Below are 16,167 nucleotides of genomic sequence, written 5' to 3'. Positions count from 1 at the left end.
TCAAGTGCCTAAGACAATTGGGACATAAGAGTGACTCTTGTAAATCAGATTCTCACACAAATACACGCTTGTTCTAAACAACAGCCCTCAATACAGAGGTTATTAAGAGGATTAAAAAAAAAACCACCCACAATAGATTGCCTTGAACAACCAAGTAATATCAGATCTTGTGCTCAAAGATCCAAGTAAGTTGGGTTCTTCCCCTTCCTTTAATTTGAGCACACTATTTAAATAGAATGAATCAAATAGATGCTGTAATTAAATCTAGAGAAAATACAAAGCAATATTTCTGAGCATAATCCAAACAGTCCCAAATAAGTTCTAGCAGCACATTTCAGGATAAGGGTCCTCCGTGTCACATCTATCAAATTAATTATGCCAGTGCTGTGAGACATCAGAAGTAGTACTTGAACAACTAAAGTGTTGTAAGCAGTGCTCAACTAACAAACCTTGCAGCTCAGCTGAGCAGTGAGGGTACCTCTGTTAACAATTAATACTGGACCATCTCTGAACAATGTGGACTTTGCAATGGACATATTACCTTAACTCTGAATCTAAATCTCAGATGTGAATTATGTAATATTTTGGACAATAAGATCATCAGACAATAATGTAAAAAAATTAATGAGATTCTTTTCAGGACACTCCTCAAAATGAAACCTGTGACAGAGGTTTGTTTATACAAGTGAAGTTCAAGGCAGTCAAGCAGTTGCACTCTGCTCATTGCCAGATGGCTCTGAAATTGATTTTATCTACCTGTAATGCAGAATACCCTCCCATGTCTGGAGCTTAACACAATCATGAGTCTCCCCTTTGCACAGCGGATCTGCATCTACTGCCAGAATGAAGTTAAAAACCAAATAGTTTTGCTTTGTTGTTTGTTTTGGGTTTTCTGCTTTAACTGAAATACTTCAATTTACTTTGTAACAAGCAAAAGTTTTGTTAAGATGTAAGAAAAAATTGTGCCTTTTTTATTTTGATCAAAAATGTATATCTGAACTATCCTGAAGAATGTACTGATAGTACAGCACAGCCTTCTCTAAAACACTGGGGCAATTCAACACCTGTAGCAGCCAATAGAGCCAGCTCAGGTGTCCTTTGTAAACAAAGCCTAGCAATAATCTGGAGATCTTGGTTTGGAAGATGATGTCTTAGGAGACAAAATGCCCGTGCTGTGAGGTAGGTGTGCAGGGCCAGTCACTGGCAGTCAACATATCAAGCTGCACCAGTGATGCTACCAAGTCAGCAGGCAGAAGCAACAGTTTTGTTAAACTCAGCCAGCAGTTCCTAGGAAGCCAGCACACTTAGATCTGACAATCCACCAAGCTGTCCTGTTGAAACAAAGTAATTGGATTTAAGTCCATGTTTATAAATGACTGGCTTTTAACCTATATTCAAGTGTTTTTGAGACATTCAAAAATCCTGGAGTTTATGCAGGTTGTTATAACTCTTTTGTTGCCAAATATGCATTGGTGGCACTATTGAGCAGTTACAGAAAAGGCTAGGAATCAGATCATTGCTGGGAATGTTTCCAGCTAGACACTTGTACTCTGCTAACTCAAACAAGACATTTGTCTCCTTTGTGCCAAAGTAAATCCCCAGATGCAAAACTAGGTGAAAAAGCAGGCCTTCACTGATGATCACAAGCCAAAGCCATCAGGTGCAATAGTTTAGTAAACTTGTAAGGACTCAGCCCAAGTTTAACAAAGCTTCCCAAAACTTCTTATGTTGTTTGTATTGACCTGAGTATAGTTATTTCAAATCTCCTTCCTCCATAGCATTTCTTCCCCATTCTCTTTAATTTGTTCCCCAGTACAGAAGAGACATGCTGTCTCCATGATTACTGTAACTCCAAAATACAGCAGCTCACGTTGTCATTAAAAGATGCTGGATGCTGTCATAGCATCTTCACAATCCGATGAACAAGTAAAAGACCTGCAATTTTAGATTAATAACAGTCATACACAGTTACAATCCAACAGAGCCAAACAACACTATGCAACTGCAATAGTTTCTGGCTTTTCCCAGCTGTGATCTTCCCCGAGATGTGTAAATTTTCCTTTTAAAAAAAAAAACTTTAAAAAAAAAATAGTGTGGAAAAGGAACCATGAACGCAAAGAAAAAAAAATCCAATTCCAACATTTTAAGCTTCAAATAAACAGTACTTCAGTGTTCCATTTGAAACCTTTTGTCAAATCACAGCTGAAAGGTGTGATGGGAAAACCCATGTTCATACATGCATCCATGTTAGATGAAGTGAACTGCGAAGAGCACATATTTTTGTCCAGTCTGATTCTGACCCACCTCGCCCCACCAGCATGAAGACCAAGGCTCTAAGTCAGGAGCTGATCAAAGGGCCTTCTGCCACCAGCCCTCACTTCCTTCTCTGTCCCCACTCCCAGCTGGCCGATCCCCACTGCACCAGCTCCCACAGGCACTGGAGGTCTGAGAGCTTCCTTGGTTCACTAACAGCAGAACACCAATGTGCTGACCCAGCAACCAAAGCCTGAGATAAAGCAGCTTACAAAGTTGAAGAAGTGGACTAGAGCCACCCCAGAATAATCAGCACAAGCATACAGCTGGGAGCAGGAAGGAAAGAGGGAAATGGGAGGAGTAGGGAGCTGTAAGACTCATAAAACTTCATCCCCAAAATGGTATTATTGCAAAGCCACACACACACACACAGAGAGTTGGCCTGAAAACTTTAATACAGGTTTCAAAGCTCAATAAAATTGCCTCTGAAACAAAGTTTTCAGAGTAGGGTTTCAGTGGGAGAAGGGAAGTAATTTCTCTAGATTACCCTGCAAAGTCTGCCCCTCCTAGAAATGAGTTCTGAGGCTCCCTAGAGTAACCTCACTATCCCATACAGGGAATATTCAATAATACTGTAATAATATTGTAAATAGCACTTACAATAAAAGTGTGCAAACTGAACAGCTGTTGGGACACAAACCACAACTGAGAGGGCAGCCAACACTGAGGCTACCGCAAGGGAAAAGACCCAAAGCCCAAGGAAGTCAGTATGCCAGCCATGATTTCCAGAAGCAGGGGAGCAAGCCGAGGGTAGCACACCAAAAGGATGCTGCTAGGGCTGGATCCCAGAAGCTTTGGTATGTGCAGCATGAGACAGTGTTAACACCACTTGTGAGAAACATGAATTTATTTTGTGTACACCCTTCCAGTACAGAAAGTTATGCCTGAGGAGAAAGGAAACCTAATTTGGCCTAGTTTAGCAAATTCTTAAAACTCTGCCAAAGCATTGTCCAGACAACACAAGATACAGCTACTGGCAACTTCCCGCTCTCAAAAATCACAGACTTTCAAAGAGTCACTTAACCTCTCTGTAGCTTTATTTATATGCAGTATTTTTAGGTTGCAGAAAGAGCAACAGCTACATAGGTAAAGTATAAAGGCAAGAATTGTTCAGGCTTTGGGAAATCAGACTCTAGACACATCATGACAGATGTCCTGCCTTAAATAGCAGCAGTAACGTTCCAGTACTGGAGAGCCCAGCTAACGCTCCAAAATAGCAGAAAGTATAAAACATTAATGAAGATGATGTGATAAATTGGTTTCAAACAAGTAGCCTGCTCTGCAAAGAAAAAAAAAAACCCACTTATCACTGTTAGCTCAGGTAATTTGCTACAACCCCACCCGTTTGTTCTTCTTTCATTGAAAAAGAAAAAAAAGAATGTGCTGTGTAATTTGAGTTACACTCTTGATTGTGTATTCAAAAGGAACAAATAAAGGATGCAGTTCTCAGTTAAGAAAGAGGTTTACCTTAGGTGAAGTCTAAAAAACTGATCGTTTGAAATCCAGAAGCACGATTTTAAAAAAAAAGAAAAAAAAAGGAAAGAAAGAAAAAAGAAAGAAAAAAGAGATTTAGTAGACCAGGTCATAACGAAAGAAACCAGCATAAAGAAAAAAAAGGGATGCTCATTATAGTCTCAGTGAAGTGATACAAGTTATTTTTCAAGTCACCTGAACCTCCCAGCCTGTAGTACATGTATCACACACTAGTGATATGCAAGTCACATTGACTTTGCACACAAGTATTGGCCAAGTGCTTGCCAAGGAGTGCACACACGCGTGTGTGCACGCATTCATGTGTGCACACTGATTTGTGCTGATCCAGGAGCTACCCAACCACCGGGGCAATTTCAAGTACACCAGTTTCAGAAACTGTAACAAAGCAACTCAAAAAACATTGCTGTATTTAATACAGGGATCATGTTCAATTGCTGCAACTGTCATACTTAGAGACTTGAGGGAGTAAAAATTATTGAGGAATAAAGATGGTCTCCGGCTTGTAGGTATTTGACAAGTATCCAAGCCCCAGTAGCATGCACAGTGAATACAAGTGACTGGAAACAATTGAGCAAGAGATCTGTTTATCAAAAGAGTAGTACTTCTTACAGCAGCTCTCTAGAGGCTACACCAAAAAAACTAGAACATTCTGAACAACTTTAATACAAAAACTAATGACTGTTTTACAAAAGTTAGAAGTTTTCCACAATAAGAATTTGTGGTTTCCTGTGCAAGAAAGAATGCCAATTCATACCAACTTGTTCATGGAAAAAGTTTTTTCAGGGCTTCCTTAAGAAACTAACCTCTGTAACACCAAGATTACTTGCTTTGTTTCAGCAGAGACTAGCATGATTATAAGTTCTCATGTCAGTCTTTGCATAAGAAACATTTAATGAAGTAGCATTTGTTTTACTGGAAGGAATACTATCAGATGTCTACTGTTGCATCATGAAAGTACATTTGTATGTTACTCTAGGAATTTCACAAGTAATCGTAATACTGGAAGACAGTATTTAAGGTGTCCCCTCTCTTTATTACATTTGGAAGGATCTTCTGTCCATGTTGAAGTTCAGCACAAAACCACTCTGGTCCTCAGCTTCCTTCCACACACATACATGGGGCCTTTTGGGGTTTTGTTTTTGATTTCAGCAGCTTGTTGCTGGCAAGCACCTCCTGGGAGCCCAGAAAGAACATGTCCAACCAAATACTACTTTAAAGATTTCTTTTAAAAGGCTACTAGGTCAAGACTCCAAGAGTAGGTCAGATGAAACAAAACCACTGGTAACTTCTTTTTCACAGCTCCCTAGCTCCCTACTGGAAGACAGATTAGGTTCCCAAACCAGGGTATGGAAATTTATATCTCACCTGGAATGTTTCATCTGCCATCTCCCTGCCCACACAAATCTCTTCAAGTTGTCTGTGGCTGTACTATCCCAGCAGGGTACATTACACAGTGCATTTCAGACATGAAATTTATTACAGAAGTATTAGCTGAGCATTCCTCTCTTAAACCACAAGTTTTAAGAACCTGAAATGCATACCTAGCAGTAGTTAGTTATGCTATAGTTAGCTTTTATTAATGTAAGGTCTATAAAGTTGTGTAGCTGGGTTCAGTGCCACTTAAATTCAAAGTTCTTTTTATTCAACATAATTTAATTTCAAGCTAGAAGAATTAAACTCGCATTCCATACCAGGAATCCATACAAACAAGTTATTCCCATACTCCAGGCTTTTGCTTGCAGTAGGAAGCCAGAGAGACTTTGTTGCCAACCCACAAAACCAAATACAAAAATAGGCATTTGCATGCAAGTTGTAAAATCAGGCATGCACCAAATATTATGGAGACAAGACAAACAAGTGTATTTAAGAAAAAATAAATCCTTTGTCTGTCAACTATTGGCATTCTACAATACAACAGGAAGGAAGAGGACAGGCACTGGGGACAGCATCCAGGAGAGGTTTGGTACAATCCCAAGGTCCGGGTGTTTATATAGAGTTCTAGCGAGTCTTTACTTTCTGAGCTTTGCAAGGGTCAAGTTTTGTACAAACTCCTTTGAAGTAATATTTGTCACAGTATATGCTTTAAACCACAAATGACAGAATATTCTAACTAAAGTAATTTAAGCCTAAAGCCAACAGCGTGGTCTAATCAGGAATACATAAACTAAGCAGTCTTGTGGAGTAAGGTGGGAGAAGAAGAAATGGCTACTGTTTAGCAGTTAACACCTAAATGCTGATGAGGCTGCAGCCTCACATGAAGCACACACACAAAGAGAAGCATCTAGAACACAAGTAACTAACAGGCAACCCTAACAACAGCAGCCTAAGCAAGCCAGATCCTACTGATAGATATTACCACATACTTTGTTTTCTTTTTGTAATTTTGTTCATTATTGCAACTTTTGCTTAGGTAAGCTTCTTTCAAACCCTTGAATCTTTTCAGTGATAAAGACAATTGTGTGTAAGCAGGCTCTGGGGTGCTGTACACATGGCTGATCAGCTATATACAGGGCAGAGTCATGAACCGCACAACCTGTGAGACAACAGGCACCCAAGCTTGCCAGCGTGCAGGACAACCCACGGTAACAGCTGCAATGGCCACCCTGGAGAGAAACAACTTAAATTGCCAAAGTTAGTGATAACAACTCACATCAACCTCCAGCTTGGGGAAGCAGCTCTACCTGCCGCTGCTCTATTCCTGTCTTTAAATTAATGCATACTGCAATTTTTAGTTTCAGAAAGCAGTGGAAGAGTCAGTGAAGTGAGGCAGGCAAAGCAGCACTTACCACTAGCTGTGCAAAGGAAATCATTAACAACAGCTAAAGGAAACAAAGGTTGAAGGGATTAATTCAAGTTACATTTTCAGAACAGTGATTTCCCTGCTGCTGGAAAGGCTGCTCTCCTGTGCAATCCACAAGGTCTCCTCCTTCTCCTCCGCTAATCCTTACAGTTGTCAGCTTTCCTGGAGTTGTCTGTCTATGTAATGCCTTCCATGACTTTAAATTGGCTGGGAAGCCAATTTAAGTTTAGAGGAAACTTTAAAATAAATATTTTCCCCTGTAGGGGATGGAGCAAATTTAAGCAAAGTTAACAACATTGGCAAAAGAAAAAAAAACCAAAACCCTAACAAAAAGCTTTCTCCAATGCTCTATTTTTATGCCTTTCCAGAACTTCCACCAATTTAGTTAAGAACAGTTTTTGGTGGTGGGTGAGGGGATAACCCCTTCTTTTTCCCCCCACTTTTTAACATGTTTAGCTATTTACTGCCATTTAAATTCCTACCACTTGACTTCCCACCACCTTCCATGAGAAACAAATATTTGTTTCTCCTAAAGCCTTTAATAATTGAACAGCCCTTATTAATCAGATACTTTCTCTCTCCTCTGCTGAACAAGAACAAACCAACATCTCCTTACTTTCATGCTTTTCAAATTCCACTCCTTCCAGTCTCCTCTATGTCCATTCCCTAGACTCCCTCCAAAGAGGTTTATGAATTAATCAGCACCACTTAAAACAAAAAAAATAAAAATTAAGATGTACTCCCTAACCTTCTCTGACAGATGTTTGTCCTCCATTCCCCACCCATTTTTTCGTGCCCTCAGTATCACACTCAGTTGTCTTCCTCTATTTTTGAGGCATGGACAGTCTGCTGCTCTGGATGAGAACCCCTGTTACCTGTTTTCTGAAGAACTGTTCATACATGTAGGTATTAAATCCAGAATACACATACATTTGTACATTTTCTGTATTAACTACATACTTTAAGCTAAAATGCATGACTTGGCTCAGCTAATATAACTATGTATCTAATATGATAATTTCAAACTATAATCCTGTATTTCTGCTATGATTTCAAACAAATAGTGATTTAGTAGTCCAATACTGAGTCTGAAAGAGTAATTTTCCAGAAAACATGAGCAAGCATCTAGCCAAAGACAGTGTTTCAATTTCTTTTAAGACACTAGCATTAGAATGGAAAAGTTCAAACTCTCAGCTATTTGGAGATACGAAAAACAGATCCTGAAATACACTACCTTAAATCACGAGACCTTTTTTTATGTTTTTGTTTTGTTTTTACAGGGCAAGGCTCTATTATTCAGCCAGAGTCATCCTCTTATTAGCATAATTTAGGTAGTGTTGATGTTTAACATAAACACAAAAACTACAACCAGCTAAGATAGAGTAGATCTGGTGAAAGAAAAAAAAAGAATAGGGAAAAAGAAATATATCTACAGTCACCTGAAAATTTCCTCTCTGAATAATAGGGTTTTCAGACCAGTTGCAAGTAACTAGGAGCTTGGGCAGAGACAGCATTTGCTGCTATCAACAGCAATAATGCACAAGTCGTTCCCTTCCAGTTTCCTTCACCCTGAAATGATTCACACAGCCAGGAAAATTCAAATTTACTTTCTTCAACTACAAACGGCATTAAATATGTTTTCAAGAAAATGCCTGATTTGTTCCCTTGTACAGGAGTATGGAATACTAGTTAATGAAACCAGCTCAAGCCTCTGAAAATTTAGCTTTATCACTATCTTGCAGCAACCAAGCATATGCTCCGTCTCACTCAAACTTTCAAACTGACATTGTACAACAGGTTAAGTGTCTAGAACAGTAACTTTAGTCATTACCAGAATTATCTCCATTTTCCAAAGGTCCTTGAATTTACTATGTTCAACACTTTCATTGAAGTTCACCATAGGAAGTTAGCCTGCCTTTTAACTTCTGTCTCCAGGGAGATGGTTATGGATTCGCTGCAGCAGAAAAGAGGAGTTCAGCCACACAAAATGTTTTCCGGATGCTTCCAATCCCTTTCATGGCAGGGGCAGCAGGCTGGATGGAAAAATCCAGAAGGCAGAGCTCAGCCTATGGTCCCTCACCTGGACTGAGCACTCACTGCGGATACAAGGTATTTCAGAGCCCCTGCTCTTTCCTCAACATCCAATCTGACCAGCACTGCCACTGAAATAAAACTAATTTCAAGAATCGGTAAATGAAAGGTTTGGCTGACAAGAGAGCAGGGTGCCTTGTTAAACTGAGCATTGTTCAGAGAAGTGGGGAGACAAAAGAGCTGTTGACTGGCTTTAAGGGGCACTTTTTCATACCCCAGTTCTTTAGGATTAGTTACTACCACAGGCTGTGGATGTACATATCACTACATATATGTAAACACAATTGATTTTCTTAGATTTGGCACAGATATGAAATAGAGATTTTTTTTTTTAATACAATCTGTCCAACTAGTGGCAAAGAAAACTTCTGAGAACTTTCATACAATCATAGAATGGGTTGGGTTGGAAGGGACCTCAAAGACCATCTAGTTCCAGCCCCCCTGCCATGGGCAGGGACACCCTCCACTAGACCATGTTGCCCAAAGCCTCATCCAACCTGGCCTTAAACACTGCCAGGGAGGGGGCATCCACAGCTTCTCTGGGCAATCTGTTCCAGTGCCTCACCACTCTAACAGTACAGAATGTCTTTCTAACATCTAATCTAAATCTACCCTCCTTCAGCTTAAACCCATTACCCCTTGTCCTGTCACTACACTCCCTGATAAACAGTCCCTCTCCAGCTTTCCTGTAGGCCCCTTCAGGTACTGGTAAGCCGCAATTAGATCTCCCTGGAGCCTTCTTTTCTCCAGGCTGAACAATCCCAACTCTCTCAGCCTGTCCTCATAGGAGAGGTGCTCCAGCCCTCTGATCATTGTCATGGCCCTCCTCTGGACTCTCTCCAACAGCTCCATGTCTCTCCTGTACTGGGGCCCCCAGAGCTGGACGCAGTACTCCTTTGATGATACAGTAAAAACAGTCTACTTTTGTTTTAAGTCTATTACGAGCCAAAGAGGGGCTCACAGCACCTAGCATTTAACAAGAAGTCAATTCTATCTCCACTAATACTTAACACCAGAGAAACAAATGCAGCTACAGTTGCCTGTATTAAGCAGCTGGCAAGCTCAGAGATGGAAAAGTTGCAGAACAGCTGGGGAATGCAAGACCCTTTTGAACAGGCTGCTATGTGATCCAAAATAATGGTACATGTTTACACACAACACAATGGCAGCAACAGCCAAATGCAGGTCTGGCGAATGCACTACAGCTGCTCCTTCCCCCAGACAAGGCGCAGAAAGCACATACAAAAGAGTTCATATTCCCAAAAATATGACTTTCATCTTAAAAGGCAGCAGTCTGATTACCAAAATAGACAGCTGGCCCTCCAACTGGACTAAACTGTACAAGATTCTGTGTTAGAAGTTACCTATTAAAACAGGTCTGGATTAGGGTCATAGAGCTTTCCAAACTGCTGCTACTTTACCACCAACAGTTTCCAACAATGTGTTATTTAGACCAACAGGTTGCCATCTAACACGTAAAAAAACTTCTCTCGTGACAGTATTTTCCAGCTAGCATCAGGAAGATGGCCATATACAAACTCTTAATATAGACACTGACTACACACAGAAGTTAGCTATCCACTTCAGAGAAAGATGTTCAGTGTGCTAGAAAGGAGACTTTGAATAAACAGGGGCTATTTTACAGCTTTTTTTACACTGGTGTTGCACATTGGTATAAACGTAAGTTGGCACCTTAAGACACCACATCCCACTGGTTACACCTAGACAGAGGGATAGTCATTTGCTGCTGCTTACGCAATGACGGATAGCGTGTTGCAAGGAGCACTTGCTTGTTTCACAATTGCCATCTGAAGACAACACAATTTTGTACATGACCTTGCACAAAAATTGCATCACCTTATTTCAAGTGATCTTCCCAATTTTCAAGTCTCAGAAGCACGGTATCAGTAGTACCATCTGTCTTGCTCAAGACAAACCATGATTAAATAGTGTCAACAAGCTGGCTACTACTTTATACCATAACCATACCACTCCTAATTATGCTAGGCACCAAAACAGAGTTAGTAATGGAATGTTTCAACCCACTGCATCTTGATTAAAAATAGTATAACTCAAAAGAAACATTTTTTGACTGAGAGAAAGAGACAGCATTGAAAGATTTCCTCCACTTCCTCTGCACACAGCTATTAATGTTACAATCCCAGTTAAGAGCTATTCAGAATATGATAGTTAAAACTGGACAAAGACAGCTGTCATAGCAACAATAACAGATGCAGGCACAATTTTTAACCTCCTTCACGTTTACACAGAAAAATGCCACTAATAGCCATCATAGAAAGGAGGATTTTGAAATACAGGTTGTAAGATTCTATCGTGTAATTAATGAGACTCTGTCAATGGTAAGCACATCTCTCGGCACATCTAAGCAACAAAATGCCATATCCATACACTTCAATTTCAGATTTCTGATAAAGACTTTCTAGTGAAATCCATTTGTCAGTTAAGCCATATTTCTACGAAATTCCCCATATAAATGGAATATATGTACTGAATAAAGCAGGAAAATAAGTAGGGCCTTGAACCACACCTCCAGAAAAGATGCTTCTGGTACCAAAATACTATTATGCTACGTGTCCTTCCAGCAGGCAAAGCCATAACAGGCACGTCACCTTCAAATTCTACCATCTGTAAAGGCGTAGAGCGCAGATTTGCTCTTTCAGCTGCACTGACACTGCATTTGCTAGTAGCAGCTGCAAGTGCTGCCATGTTGTGGTAGAGGGAGCGATGACTTGTATCCCCAAGGGACCTCAATATGAGCTCTAGAGCCTCACCTGCACCAGGGTCTTTTTCTCCACAGTTTTGAACCAGTTCTGCTACACAGCTTTGAACACATCCTACCACTCTAGTGTGTCTATAGTCTTGTTTTCAAAATAAAAAAGTAAGAATGGAAGCTTGAAACTAGTGCAGGGTGTTGGAATGAGTTATGTCATCAGTGAAGCTTAGCACAGTTCAGCAAATACGATTTTTAACAATTACAGGTTGCACTGACAGTCAACCTACATGAGCAAGTGAGATGTGAAAGATCTGGACCATCCATAAGCTGCACTGAACCTCTCCCAAATTACTCTCCATACTTACCATAATGGATTACTCTTTCAACCAAGATCACAATAATAAATTAAACAAAAACAAACCCAAAGCCAAATAAAAAACCCACAAAAAACCCCTAAGGAACTCTAGTTCTTCATCAATTAGTCTCCACTAAACTAATTACTGCTGTAAAGGAGAACGTATTTATCTTAAAATTCCAATGCTGTACTTACCAGGTACAGACAAAACAAGTGTACTTGGAAATCATTCTTTGGTTCGTTCCACTCCCCTTCTTTGCAGTCAAATCATATACTGAAGTTTATTTTCAATTAAAAGACCTATCAGGGTATTTGTGTGCATCTTTCTAGGAAGTTCTTTTAAACAAGCATTTTACATGTGGATATAAACTCAGGTCTTTCATAAAACAATTACCCCGGATATTTGCCACAGAAGAACTAAGAAAACAAATCTTTTAATAGCTTATTCCTGATTGTACTATAACTGCACACGGATAAGTTTTCTTAAAAAAAAAATGTTAGGAGGTACACCAAAGTTTACTTGCCATAACAAAGATTTCCCTACCATGTAGATCTCCTGACAGCCATGTCCCAACAGGCTACAAATCGTTTATACACATACCAAGTATTGTTCAAAGCAGACTTGCTTAAAGCAAGATTAAATACCTGTTCGGTTTGAACTGTCCCAGTGCCAGGATAAACTACACTAAACTAGTTCAGACGGTTATCCCGCTGGGCACCAATGGCCTTTGAAACTCCCAGTACCCCAGAATCTGCTGCTTCTGGGAATTATGCCAGGAGCTGTGGGATAGCTCTCCACAGAGGACATTACAAATTAAATATTTTAGAAGTGTGCTGGTGTTTACATGGAGCAAGGCTACAACAGTTCAGCATATGAGTCAGCGTGGTTTGCATCCACACAGAGCTGAGCAGTGCAGTTGGGAACTATAAATTTTCTAGGGAAACAAAGAGCATGAAATGATTCCCCCAGGGGAATACAGTCACGCTGCACCTAGCAGGAGCTAACACTCACCTGAAGACAGGAATTTGTTCAGAACTTCACTGCTGAAAAGCCCATGATTTTCCTGTGGTAATTTCAGAAGCTCCTACAAAGGACAGACACCTTGGCCTGCCTGTATCAGAGAAGTTAATAATGATATCAGGGCCAGATAAACTTACAGGCATGCACATCCATGCTAGGATACAGCTCTTTAAGTCTTATAATTAACTCTCAACTCCTTTCAAGTGAAAGCTGAAGAGTATTTCCTATCAGGATAGCAAAGAAAAAATATGAATGCATCTCACTTAATACAATAACATACAATAAAGTCTTCACACAGGTAAGCAAAGCAGAACTGAAAACGGACAAACTACTTTACTGCATCTCACCATGCTGTTACCTACAGCATTTAAGGACCAGGCCAACATCCTTTTATTGAGGCCTCAAGAGACACAGAAAACCAGGATGACATATCAAGCCTCTGAATGTCCCACCAGGGAAGAACTTCTTGTGGCAGGAACAGCTATTAGCCCTGTATTTCAAGAGCTGAGCACATTACCACTATTCCTGCCTCTTCTCTCCACAACAGGCACCTCTGTCTCATGGACGCTTGACGCTGACCATCAAGAAACCAGGACTGTTTCTCTGAAAACACAGGCTGGACCTCTACCACTGCTGGTTACACAGGGCAGCATACAGAGCCAGAGGACAGCACATCTTCATCTTCAGCTGCACTTTCGGGTCAGTGGTAACAACACCACAATGTAGTAACACTGCACACAGTTCTGTTGTCATAAATCTCATTAGCCACGTGAATCAGTCAAGAGAGGTTTCCATTTTCAAGTGTTTTTTGTTTTCATTTCGAACACAAGAGACTAAGATAATTACAGGCTGAGACCATTTTTCAGTATGATCTAGTTTGGTTTACTCTTAAAGAAACACACTTGCTGCAATAAAAATAACCAGACTAGTTCAGAACTTTTCCCATAAGCCATCAGAGGGACTGTTCACACACCCAGAAGAACTATGTATCTGCCAGGGTAAGAGTACTATCTTTCAGCAAGTGAGATGCTACCTGAGCTAAGATCAGTCTATGATGACACTAACAACTGTCAAAGACCCTGAACAATATCAAAACTAAATGAATAATTTTCACTTCCCCTTTGCTTCCCAGGCCTCACGCTGCTACCCCCTGCCAAGTAATAAACTCGAGTACACTCAGTCTTCACAAGACCACTTAAGTGTCTCCTAAGAGTCATAATCCACGATCATGTGCAGACTTTAAGAAGCATTATTAGTAAAATGGATCCAAAGGTGTCATTAAGAAGTCTGCTCTGCAGCACTGGGTGTCCATGCTCTAGGTAAAACCCTAGAAACACTGCACTCACCCTACTAATTTTTTTTCCTATTAATCACAATACTTCATTGTTCCCCCTCCCCTCTTTCTAAACACATCATTGTTTTCTGGAGTTCGGACAAGTTGGGGCAAGCTGCAATCCCACTGCTGACCCATTTAAGGCAGGGAAGGTAAGTACTCAACCCCTCCAACACAGCTATTGGGGTCTGGGCCACAGAGGTCCCGTGCATCAGAAAACAAGTACCCTGTTGATTTTGTCAGCCTTCCCCAGTACCCCACTGTGCCGTAACCAACGAGCATCATAAAGTCCTTCTTTCTTTACACCATACGCTGCTGCCGCCGATGCCTTTTTTTCCAGCTGAAAGAAGAGACAAAACTCCCTCAAAAATTTCCGAGCCCCGCTGCAAAGCAGCCCTTGCTCCGAGTGCGGCAATGGGAGAGCACCCTCTGCCGCGCCTCCGGCTCACTGCTCCCGCCAGCTCCGAGATGTCCCCGCACAGCACCCCGCCGCCGTGTCCGGGCGCTCCCCGCAGCGCGCCCGGCTGCCCGCCTCCCCCGGGACGGAGGCGAAGGGCCGCGGCGCCGGCCGGCGCTTGCTGCCGTTCGGCCGCCGCGCTTTGCCCGACAGCAGGTGCTCCCGCAGCCCGTGCGGGAAGCCGCGGCGGGGAGCGCAGGCAGGGCGCAAGCCCGCCCTTCATCCTCCACATGTTGCTGCGCTGAGGAGAAAGCCCGAAGCCGGGGTGACAGAGAGGGGAGGAGGGAGGAAGCGGGGAAGTTTCGTGCAGCACCTTCGCGACGGAAACCCGCTCCCCGGACAAGAGAGAAGCCGCGGCGCCTCATCAAAAGGCGGCGGCCGTGCCCCGGGGGCAGCGCCCGCCCCGGCCCCGCACGGGTTTCCCTCCCGCAGGAAAGGGGCGACGAGCGTGGCCTCCGCCGCCACTCACCTCACAGCCAGCAGCTCGGGGGCAGCCACAGCCTCCGGCGGCCTCCGTCCGTCCGTCCGTCCGTCCGTCCGTCCCTCCGGCCGGCCGGCGAGGCGGAGTGAGGCGGGGGAAGCGGCGCGGCCCCCCGCCGCAGGGGGCCGCCTCCTCGGCGGGGCGGGGCAGCGCCCCTCGCCTCAGCGCCCGGCGGGGAGCGGACGTGCCCGACCTCGGCCGGGCGCGCGGGGAGTAGCGGCCGCGCAGCGCTACACTGCCCCACGCGGGACGGGGCGGGGCGGGGCGGGGCGAGACGCGCCCCTCGTGCCAGCCCCAGCCCCGCCCCCGCGCCCCGCGCCCCCCGCCCCCCGCCCGGTTCGCCCCGCTTCCACGCGCCTCCTGGAGGCGCTGCTCCACTCCTTAAAGGGGCCGCGCCCGGCGTAGCGGGGGGCGAGGCGGGGCGCGGGCACTGTGGGTGACCCATGTTGGCCGCGACACGAGAGGCACGCTTGGCCCGGGCGGAGCCACCTGCCGAGAGCCCCTGGCAAAGGTAACCGGCGCCGGGGTGAAGCCCTGGAGACTGAGGTAGCACCCTGGCACCGGCTCGTCTCGTCCCGCCGGGCCGCAACTGGCGGCTGTACGGGGCCGGGGCTCGGCGAGGCCTGAGGGGAGTGTGCGGCCCTGCCTCAGACACCATCCGCGCCGGCCTCGGGGTGTCTCTCCCCGAGCAAGCCCCGGGTGGAGTGGGGGATACCGCAGGCGAGTGCTGCGGGGTGGCGGGTACCAAGGCAGAGTGTCCCGGCACGTCCGTGCCTTGGAGGTCAGTCAGTGGCAGACCGGCTGCGGGCCCCCAGCCCTGCCGGCCGCGGAGCGTGGGGAGGTGTCGTGCTGCTGGCTGGGGAGCCCTACCTCCCTCCCTCACACAGGTGCGAGGGTACCCGGGACCTGAACCTGGGCCTTCCACCTCATCGAACCATGCCGGCCTCTCCAGCCAATGTGTTGAAGTGTGGTGGGAGGTTTTTGGGTCCCTTTCGTCATGGCTGGACCAAAGAGTATTTCATTATTTGTTTGAAGGAGACCAGGCCCAATGAGAGAGTGCCAGTGCAGCAAAGGAGCTAGGTAGGGCT

General features: G+C 43.9%; 1 protein-coding gene across 3 annotated transcripts in view; it reads right to left on the bottom strand.

Annotated features, from left to right (window-relative positions):
* SVIL (supervillin) overlaps positions 1-15,316 on the bottom strand; it is a 140,640-nt gene extending 125,324 nt beyond the window's left edge. For all 3 annotated transcript variants that reach the window (XM_054814550.1, XM_054814549.1, XM_054814553.1), the window contains exon 1: positions 15,068-15,316. The gene's annotated coding sequence lies outside the window, so the exon portion shown is untranslated. The remainder of the gene's footprint in view (positions 1-15,067) is intronic.
* Positions 15,317-16,167: the final 851 nt, after the last annotated feature.

The sequence above is a fragment of the Grus americana genome, chromosome 2 (genome assembly GCF_028858705.1).
Source record: "Grus americana isolate bGruAme1 chromosome 2, bGruAme1.mat, whole genome shotgun sequence".
NCBI classification, from domain to species: domain Eukaryota; kingdom Metazoa; phylum Chordata; class Aves; order Gruiformes; family Gruidae; genus Grus; species Grus americana.
Note: the sequence above shows the minus strand (reverse complement) of the source record. Positions and strands in the feature narration are given on the sequence as shown.